Here is an 11,023-nt window from a genome sequence, read left to right on the forward strand (position 1 = left end):
CAAATCTTTTTAATCACATATTTTTCAAAATAGTTTTCAATCAAATCTTTTTGATTTCTAATTTCAAAATCTTTTTCAAAAATCACTTGATCTCTTTCTCACTCTTGTTTTCGAAAATCAATTAAGTGTTTTTCAAAATGTTTTCAAAATCTTTTACTTAATTTTCGAAAATCCTCTTCCCTCCTTCTCACATCCTTCTATTTATGGAGTACTACTCCTTCTTAATGCACAATTCGAACTCTAACTAATCAAGTTCGAATTCTTCTACCTTCTTTTCTTCTATTTTTCTTTTCCTCTGACACTTCAAGGAATCTCTATACTGTGACATAGAGGATTCCATATTTTCTTGTTCTCTTCTCTTTCATATGAGCAGGAGCAGAGACAAAGACATTCTTGTTGAAGCTGACCGAATTCTTCAAAGAGGAAGAAGGCATGGCAGCCGAAAACAACAACAATGCAAACAATGCAAGGAAGGTGCTGGGTGACTTTACTGCACCTACTCCTGATTTCTATGGGAGAAGCATCTCTATCCCTGCCATTGGAGCAAACAACTTTGAGCTTAAGCCTCAATTAGTTTCTCTAATGCAACAGAATTGCAAGTTCCATGGACTTCCAATGGAAGATCCTCATCAGTTCTTAGCTGAATTCTTGCAAATCTGTGACACAGTCAAGACTAATGGGGTTAACCCTGAGGTCTATAGACTGATGCTATTCCCTTTTGCTGTAAGAGATAGAGCTAGAATATGGTTGGACTCTCAACCTAAAGAAAGCCTGGACTCTTGGGAAAAGCTAGTCAATGCCTTCTTGGCAAAGTTCTTTCCACCACAAAGATGGAGTAAGCTTAGAGTGGAAGTCCAAACCTTCAGACAGAAGGATGGAGAATCCCTCTATGAAGCTTGGGAAAGATACAAACAATTAATCAGAAAATGTCCCTCAGACATGCTTTCTGAATGGAGCATCATAGGTATTCTCTATGATGGTCTCTCTGAACTATCCAAGATGTCTTTGGATAGCTCTGCTGGAGGATCTCTTCATCTGAAGAAGACGCCTGCAGAAGCTCAAGAATTAATTGAAATGGTTGCAAATAACCAATTCATGTACACTTCTGAAAGGAATCCTGTAAACAATGGGACTAGTCAGAAGAAAGGAGTTCTTGAAATTGACACTCTGAATGCCATTTTGGCTCAGAATAAAATATTGACTCAACAAGTCAATCTGATTTCTCAAAGTCTGTCTGGAATGCAAAATGCACCAAACAGTACTAAGGATGCTTCATCTGAGGAAGAAGCTTATGATCCTGAGAACCCTTCAATGGAAGAGGTAAATTACCTGGGAGAACCCTATGGTAACACCTATAATTCTTCATGGAGAAATCACCCAAATCTCTCATGGAAGAATCAAGAGAGACCTCAACAAGGTTTCAATAATAATGGTGGAAGAAACAGGTTTAACAATGGTAAACCTTTTCCATCATCTTCTCAGCAACAGACAGAGAGCTCTAAGCAGAATACCTCTGACTTAGCAACCATGGTCTCTGATCTAATCAAAACCACTCAAAGTTTCATGACTGAAACTAGATCCTCCATTAGGAATTTGGAAGGACAAGTGGGTCAGCTGAGCAAGAAAATTACTGAACTTCCCCCAAGCACTCTCCCAAGTAACACTGAAGAAAATCCAAAAGGAGAGTGCAAAGCCATAAATATGGCCGAATTCTGGGAGGAAGAAGAGGCAGTGAACGCCACTGAGGAAGGCCTCACTGGACGTCCACTGGCCTCCAATGAGTTCCCCAATGAGGAACCTTGGGAATCTGAGGCTCAAACTGAGACCATAGAGATTCCCTTGGACTTACTACTGCCTTTCATGAGCTCTGATGAGTATTCTTCCTCTGAAGAGGATGAGTATGTCACTGAAGAGCAAGTTGCTAAATACCTTGGAGCAATCATGAAGCTAAATGACAGGTTATTTGGAAATGAGACTTGGGAGGATGAACCCCCTTTGCTCATCAAAGAACTGGATAACTTGTCTAGGCAGCAATTGCCTCAAAAGAGGCAGGATCCTGGGAAGTTTTCTATACCTTGTACCATAGGCACCATGACCTTCAAGAAGGCCTTGTGTGACTTGGGGTCAAGTGTAAACCTCATGCCCCTCTCTGTAATGGAGAAATTAGGGATCTTTGAGGTGCAAGCTGCAAAAATCTCACTAGAGATGGCAGACAACTCAAGAAAACAAGCCTATGGACTTGTAGAGGATGTTCTGGTTAAGGTTGAAGACCATTACATTCCTACTGATTTCATAGTCCTAGAGACTGGGAAGTGCATGGATGAATCCATCATCCTTGGCAGACCCTTCCTAGCCACAGCAAAGGCTGTGATTGATATTGATAGAGGAGAGTTGATCATTCAAGTGAATGAAGAATCCTTGGTGTTTAAGGCCCAAGGATATCCCTCTGTCATCATGGAGAAGAAGCATGAAGAGCTTCTCTCAAAACAGAGCCAAACAGAGCCCCCACAGTCAGACTCTAAGTTTGGTGTTGGGAGGCCACAATCAAACTCTAAGTTTGGTGTTGGGAAGTTCCAACACGGTTCTGAGCATTTCTGAGGCTCCATGAGAGTCCTCTGTCAAGCTAATGACATTAAAGAAGCGCTTGTTGGGAGGCAACCCAATGTTATATTTTATATATTTTCTTTTGTTATTTTATGTTTTTTGTAGGTTGATGATCATGAGAAGTCACAAAATCCATTGAAAAAGTAAAAACAGAATGAAAAACAGGAAGAAAAACAGCACACCCTGGAGGAAGAACTCACTGGCGTTTAAACGCCAGTGAGGCTAGCAGTTGGGCGTTTAACGCCCAGTCTGGCACCATTCTGGGCGTTTAACGCCAGAAAGGGGCACCAGACTGGCGTTAAACGCCAGAAAAGGGCTAGAACCTGGCGTTAAACGCCAGGAATGGGCACCAGCCCGGCGTTTAACGCCAGAAATGCCTCAAAACGTGATTTTGAGTGCCATTTGGTGCAGGGATGACTTTTCCTTGACACCTAAGGATCTGTGGACCCCACAGGATCCCCACAAACCCCTCACCTATCAAATCCCATCTTTCTCTTCACCACTCACCTCCATAAAACCCCACTTACCTCACCATCCAAATTCAAACCACTACTTCTTCCCCTTTTGGCCGAACCACAAAGCCATCTCCCTCTCCTCCATTTCTTCTTCTTCTACTCTCTTCTTTCTTCTTTTGCTCGAGGACGAGCAAACCTTTTAAGTTTGGTGTGGTAAAAGCATTGCTTTTTGTTTTTCCATAACCATTTATGGCATCCAAAGCCAGTTCAACTGAGAAGGCATGACCTCAAGCCCATCACTAAGAAGAAGATGGAGCAAACAAGAGACCCCTCTCATCATGAGATCCCTGAGATACCTCAAGGGATGCACTTTCCTCCACAAGACTATTGGGAGCAACTGAACACCTCCCTAGGAGAATTAAGTTCCAACATGGGACAACTAAGGGTGAAGCACATGCCATCCTCCTCCATGAAATTAGAGAAGATCAAAGAATCATGAGAGAGGAGCAACAAAGACAAGGAAGAGACATTGAGGAGCTCAAGCACTCCATAAGACCTTCAAGAGGAAGAACAAGCCGCTATCACTAAGGTGGACCCGTTCTTTAATCTCCTTGTTCTTTATTTTCTTATTTTTCGAATTTTTATGCTTATGTTTATCCATGTTTGTGTCTTATGATCATTAGTGTCTTAGTGTCTATGCCTTAAAGTTATGAATGTCCTATGAAATCCATCACCTTTCTTAAATGAAAACTGTTTTTATTACAAAAGAACAAGAAGTACAGGATTTCAAATTCATCTTTAAAACTAGCTTAATTAGTTTGATGTGGTGACAATACTTTTTGTTTTCTGAATGTATGCTTGAACAGTGCATATGTCTTTTGAATTTGTTGTTCATGAATGTTAAAATTGTTGGCTATTGAAAGAATGATGAAAAAGGAGACATGTTACTGAGGATCTGAAAAATCATAAAAATGATTCTTGAAGCAAGAAAAAGCAGTGAATACAAAAAAAAAAAAGAAAAAAAAACGAAAAAGAAAGAGAAAAAGAAAAGAAAAAGAAAGAAATAAAGTTGTGATCCAAGGCAATAAGAGTGTGCTTAAGAACCCTGGACACCTCTGATTGGGGACTTTAGCAAAGCTGAGTCACAATCTGAAAAGGTTCACCCAATTATGTGTCTGTGGCATGTATGTATCCGGTGGTAATACTGGAAGACAGAGTGCTTTGGGCCACAGCCAAGACTCATAAAGTAGCTGTGTTCAAGAATCATCATGCTTAACTAGGAGAATCAATAACACTATCTGGATTCTGAGTTCCTAAAGAAGCCAATCTTTCTGAATTTCAAAGGATAAAGTGAGATGCCAAAACTGTTTGGAGGCAAAAAGCTACTAGTCCCGCTCATCTAATTTGGAGCTATGTTTCATTGATAATTTGGAGTCTATAGTATATTCTCTTCTTTTTATCTTATTTGATTTTCAGTTGCTTGGGGACAAGCAACAATTTAAGTTTGGTGTTGTGATGAGCGGATAATTTATACACTTTTTGGCATTGTTTTTAGTATGTTTTTAGTAGTTTTAGTTGAGTTCTTAGTATATTTTTATTAGTTTTTAGTTAAAATTCACTTTTCTGGACTTTACTATGAGTTTGTGTGTTTTTCTGTGATTTCAGGTATTTTCTGGCTGAAATTGAGGGACCTGAGCAAAAATCTGATTCAGAGACTGAAAAGGACTGCAGATGCTGTTGGATTCTGACCTCCCTGCACTCGAAGTGGATTTTCTGGAGCTACAGAAGCCCAATTGGCGCGCTCTCAACGGCATTGGAAAGTAGACATCCTGGGCTTTCCAGAAATATATAATAGTCCATACTTTGCCCTAGATTTGATGGCCCAAACCGGCGTTCAAAGTCACCTCAAGAAATTCCAGCGTTAAACGCCGGAACTGGCACCAAAATGGGAGTTAAACGCCCAAACTGGCATAAAAGCTGGCGTTTAACTCCAGAAAAAGTCTCTACACGAAATTCCTTCATTGCTCAGCCCAAGCACACACCAAGTGGGCCCGGAAGTGGATTTTTATGTCATTTACTCATCTCTGTACACCCTAGGCTACTAGTTTTCTATATATAGGACCTTTTACTATTGTATTTTCATCTTTAGATCTTTGGATTGTTTTTGATCCTTTGATCATCTTTGGACATCTAGTTCTTAGATCAATTGGGGGCTGGCCATTCGGCCATGCCTAGACCTTGTTCTTATGTATTTTCAACGGTGGAGTTTCTACACACCATAGATTAAGGTGTGGAGCTCTGCTGTACCTCGAGTATTAATGCAACTACTATTGTTCTTCCATTCAATTCCGCTTGTTCTTTATCCAAGATATCACTTGTTCTTCAACATGATGAAGGTGATGATTGACGCCCATCACCATTCTCACCCATGAACAAAGTGACTGACAACCACTCTTGTTCTACAAGCATCTGAGGCTTAGTGAATATCTCTTGGATTTCTGATTGCATGATGCATGGTTGATCGCCTGACAACCGAGTGCTCGCCTGACAAACGAGCCAGCCATTCCGTGAGATCAGAGTCTTCGTGGTATAGGCAAGAACTGATGGCAGCATTCAAGAGAATCCGGAAGGTCTAACCTTGTCTGTGGTATTCTGAGTAGGATTCAATGACTGAATGACTGTGACGTGCTTCAAACTCCTAGCAGGCTAGGGCGTTAGTGACAGACGCAAAAGTATCAATGGATATTATTCCGGCCTGACCGAGAACCGACAGCTGAATTCCGCTATGCCGTGACAGGACATATGCAATCGCTTTCACTGAGAGGATGGGAGGTAGCTGCTGACAACAGTGAAACCCTACACGAGCTTGCCATGGAAAGGAGTAAGAAGGATTGGATGAAGGCACTAGGAAAGCAGAGAGACGGAAGGGAAGGCATCTTCATACACTTGTCTGAAGCTCTTACACCAATGATATACATAAGTATCACTATCTTTATCTTTTATGTTATTTTCGTTCATCATCATATACATTTGAGTTTGCCTGACTAAGATTTACAAGATGACCATAGCTTGCTTCAATGCTAACAATCTCCGTGGGATCGACCCTTACTCACGTAAGGTATTACTTGGACGACCCAGTGCACTTGCTGGTTAGTTGTGCGAAGTTGTGTAATGCCATGGAATTGAACCACCAAGTTTTTTGGAGTTCATGACCAGGGATTATGAGAGTTGTGAAAAGTATTGTTCACAATTTCGCGCACCAGTTACCATCCACTAATATCTTTCCACTTCTTAGTTGCACGACCTTGCATTCTTCCTTTGGGTTAGGAGTGGTGTCACTTGGTAGTGAGCTTGATGGTTTTTCAACAGAAATCTGTTTGGAGATTTGTCCAATCTGCCTCTCTAGGTTCTTCATGGCAGCTTCTTGATTCTTTGTTGTCAATTCATGGTTCTTCATCATTTTTTCCATGACCAGCTCTAGATTAGTGATCCTCTGAGATTCTTGTGAGATGGGTTAGTTTTGGGGTGTTGATGGATGATGGTAAGTGCTTTGGTTAGTTGGGTGGTTATTGGGTAGGTGATGGTTAGAATTGGGGTAGTTATTTTGTGGTTTTCTGTATGTGTTTTGGTTAATGTTTGGCTGGGGGTTGTGGTTTGTGCTCTTCCAATTGTTCTGACTTGAGTTTCTTTGCCATGGTTGTTGGCTTTGATTGTGGTTGTCTCCCCATCTGAGGTTGGGATGGTTCTTCCAAGATGGATTGTAAGTATCACCATAGACTTCATTTGTTCCAGGATTTTGGTTGTGCATGTATTGGACTTGCTCTTGCTGTTGCTCCTCTTGGGTTTCTTCACTTTGCACCCATGTGGTTGATGATTGGCTTGTGGTGCTCACTGCTGCTACTTGCAGGCCATCAATTATTTTGGCCATTTGCTCAAACTGTTGTTGAATCTGCTGCTGCATCATCTTGTTCTGAGCTAGAATTGAATCAACTCCTTCCAACTCCATTACTCCTCTTCTTTGTGATGGTTGGCGTTGTCTTTGATGAGCAAAGAAATATTGGTTGTTGGCCACCATATCAATGAGGTTTTGAGCTTCCTCTGTAGTTTTCATGAGTTGTAATGAGCCTCCAGCTGAGTGATCAAGTGCTTCTTGAGCCTTCAGAGTAAGTCCTTCATAGAAGTTCTGCAACTTATCCCACTCAGTAAACATCTCTGGTGGACATTTCCTCAATAGAGCTTTATATCTTTCCCATGCTTCATATAAATTCTCAGCCTCCATTTGAGTGAATGTCTGCACCTCAGTCTTCAATCTTATGATTCTTTGAGGGGGATAAAATTTGGCAAGGAACTTGCTCACCAAATCATCCCAAGTGTTGATGCTTTCCTTTGGGAACGTTTCTAGCCATTGAGTGGCTTTGTCTCTGAGAGAGAATGGAAAGAGCAACAACTTGTAACTGTCAGGAGGCACACCATTGGTTTTAACAGTGTCACAAATCCTCAAGAAGGTGGATAAGTGTTGATTTGGATCCTCCAATGGTCCTCCTCCAAAAGAACAGTTGTTTTGAACCAAAGTGATGAGTTGTGGCTTTAGTTCAAAGTTGTTTGCATTGACATTGGGGGGAAGAATGCTACTCCCACAGTGTCTAGCATTTGCAAATGTGTAGGAAGCCAGTACTCTTCTTTGTTGTTGGTTATTATTGGCTCTTCCTTCTGGTTGATTGGGATTTGATGGATCTCCTTCCATTTCTTGGAATTCCTCCTCAGATTCTTCCTCTCCAATAACGTTCTTCCCTCTTTCAGCTCTTCTTATTCTTCGAAGAGTCCGTTGGTCAAGTTCAGAGAGGATAGGGGAAGATCTTCCTGTACCTGACATACAAACACACAACAATAAACACAGATCCAGAAAACCAGTGAAACTTCACTTCTATTGCTAGAGTGAGGGTTTTTTTGTTAGTTTAAGCAAAAATACAAACAGTTAGTGTGTTAGAGAAATAGAAAAGAAAAAGTGCTTGATCTAGACCTCCACTTCACTTAATCATTGTCAATCTATTTCAATCCCCGGCAACGGCGCCAAAAACTTGATGTGCGGAAAACGATCCGACACAAAACTCACCGACAAGTGTACCGGGTCGCATCAAGTAATAATAACTCACATGAGTGAGGTCGATCCCACAGGGATTGAAGGATTGAGCAATTTTAGTTTAGTGGTTGAGTAGTCAAACGAATCAAGTATTGATTGAGTATTTGGTAACCAACAGTAAGTAAATGACAGTAAATGTAAAGAGGGAAGGGTGGAATTGCATAAATTAAAGAAAACTGAAAGTAAAAGAACTGAATCTTAAAGAACAAGAAATTAAATGACTGAAACTTAAAGTGCATGAAATGTAAATTGCAGAAACTTAAAGTGCAAGAATTATAAATTGCTTGAATGTAAAAGGGAATTGAGGACAGGGATTTCAGAATTTAAGCAAGAGAAATTGAATTGCAACAGAAATTGAATTAGAAGCAATTAGAACTCAAACAGTAAGGAAATTAAGTGCAGCAAAGGTTCACAGAAGAACCAAAAGTAAATTGGGACCTCAGGACTCCAGAGACTAGGTAGCTAAGCCTAGATCTCAATTGCCTTCCCAGATCCAAGTTCACAAAGCAATTAACAAGAAATTGAAGAAGAAACAGCAAAGGAAATTGAAATTGAACTCAATTGTGCAGAAAGGAAGTAAAGAGATTTTGAATGGAGATTGAGACAGAATTTCCTCAATTTTTCACACCCAAAACTCAAAACAAGAAAAGTAAAAGTGCCTAAGCAAGAACGCGGAAGAAGAGAGATCAATTCTCCTCCCCAATTCTCTGAAATCTCAGTGAAGTCACCAAGAGAAGTTTCAAAAGCTCCAAATAAAAGTAAAGGTTCAAAGGAAAATTCAAAGTTTAAAGTCAAAGCAAAAAAAGGTTTTTTAATTACATCAAACTAGCTCCTATTTATACACTTTCTATTCTTGGATCTTGGGATTTGGATGGGCTTTTGATTTGGTGAAGAAATGAATTAAATTGGATTTTTAATCTAATTTTGGCCCATGAAGGATTGCTTCCAGGAGGCTGCCCTGCCCTTGTGGAGGGCAGGGCAGGATTTGGTGCATGCGGCCATGGTGCGGGCGTGGCGTGTGAGCTTGGTGCACAGGATGCTGCCCTGCCCTCGCGGAGGGCAGGGCAGAAAAATTTGGTGCGCCAGATTGGTGCCTTGGTGCGCTGCTGGTGCTGCCGAATGATGCTTTGGTGCGCCAGATTGGTGCGCTGGCCGTGCCACAACAAAATGCTGCCCTGCCCTCGCGGAGGGCAGGGCAGTGTTTCCAAACTGAAGTCCCGCGTTCGAGACATGGCTGAAACACACGCTACTCATTTTCCTTGGCTTTCTTGGCACCCTAATGAGGCCTAGTTCCTTGCTTCCTTATTGTTCCGTGTTCGACTCTTGTGGCATGCATGGGTGAACTTTTTCCTTTGATTTATTTTCCATGAAGGCCCGATACTGCCCTTGTGGAGGGCAGGGCAAGGTTTTTTTTCCTTTGATCCAAGGCACAATTTTGTGCTCTGCCCTTGTGGTGGGCAGGGCAGAGTTGCCTTCCAAGCCTTGTTTCCTTATGTTGCCCTCCTAGAGGGCAGTGTGCCCTTGTGGAGGGCAATGCTTGCTTCCTCCATTTATGCGGCACACTTTTCCTTCCTTTGGCCACGTTTTCTTCTCCTTGGGCCACGCTTCCTTAGGCTACGCTTTTCCTTTTTTTTCTTTTCTTCACCTACAATAAACCAAAACAACCACTCCAAGTATCACTAAATTCACAAGGCTTATAAATCAATTAAAAATCTATTAAATTTAGCTTAAACCTCATGAGTTATCATTAATTTCATGGTGGTTGTTTGATTTAAAGAAGTTATGCATTTCCCTTCCAAATCACTTACGTAGGATGCAAGAAAGTGCATAAAGACTAACAAAACAAGTAAAATTAGCTTGAAAAATGGGTATATGATGACTTGTCATCAGATATTTCTTCCGCATCTCCAGCTCTATCTCCTAAGTGTGATCTTCTATTGTGGCTTGGCTTCATGCTACTTTTACTAATAGAACCTGTTTTCTGCACAATTTCTTCACACTAGTATCATCAATTCTTACCGGCATGGCTTGAAAAGTCAAATTCTCCTTCAATTGAACCGATCAGGCTCTAACACATGAGATACATCCAGTGTGTACTTATGGAGTTGTGACACATGGAATACATCATGTAGGTTAGACAAATGTGGCAGCATGGCCACTTGATAAGCCATCGGCCCGATTCGCTTCAACACTTCAATGGTCCAATGTATCTCGAATTTAACTTCCTCATTTTAATTGCTCTCCTAATACCCGTCGTTGTACGCAAACTCTACCAACGGCATGTAATGGTCCAAACTTCCTGGCTGATCCAACACACATGCCCTTAGCATATCCTCTAACATCTGAATAGTCCTTTCTGACTGTTTTTTAGTTTGTGGATGATACGTCGTGCTGAGACATAGTCTCGTACCGAAAGCTTTTTGAAAAACTCCCTAAAACCTTGACGTAAAATGGGAATCTCGATCTAACACTATCGTTGTTGGAACACCGTGCAACCTCTTTATCTCCTCAATGTATAGACTTTCCAATTCCTCTAGTGAATAGTTCACTCGGATAGGCAAAGAGTGAGCGGATTTGGTCAGTTGATCCATGGCCAACCAAACCGCATCAAATTCTTCCCGAGTCCTTGGAAAACTGATGACATGTCATCATATACCCATTTTCTATGCTTTTTCATACAAGAAATTGATGATTTGTGCTTAAATATTGAATGCTTTTTGTACTTAAATGATATATTTTCTTGATATTTTAATTTTATAAATCTTGTAGGAAATAAGAAGAAAAAGAAGCAAAGAAGCACAAAAAAAGGAGAAAAAAAGAGCTT

General features: G+C 40.9%; 1 non-coding gene across 1 annotated transcript; it reads right to left on the reverse strand.

Annotated features, from left to right (window-relative positions):
- Positions 1 to 837: 837 nt before the first annotated feature.
- LOC130952430 (small nucleolar RNA R71) lies at positions 838 to 945 on the reverse strand. Its single transcript, XR_009074611.1, has one exon. It is a non-coding gene; the product is annotated as a small nucleolar RNA R71 (small nucleolar RNA).
- Positions 946 to 11,023: the final 10,078 nt, after the last annotated feature.

Source organism: Arachis stenosperma, chromosome 9, assembly GCF_014773155.1.
Source record: "Arachis stenosperma cultivar V10309 chromosome 9, arast.V10309.gnm1.PFL2, whole genome shotgun sequence".
In the NCBI taxonomy this organism is placed as follows: Eukaryota; Viridiplantae; Streptophyta; class Magnoliopsida; order Fabales; family Fabaceae; genus Arachis; species Arachis stenosperma.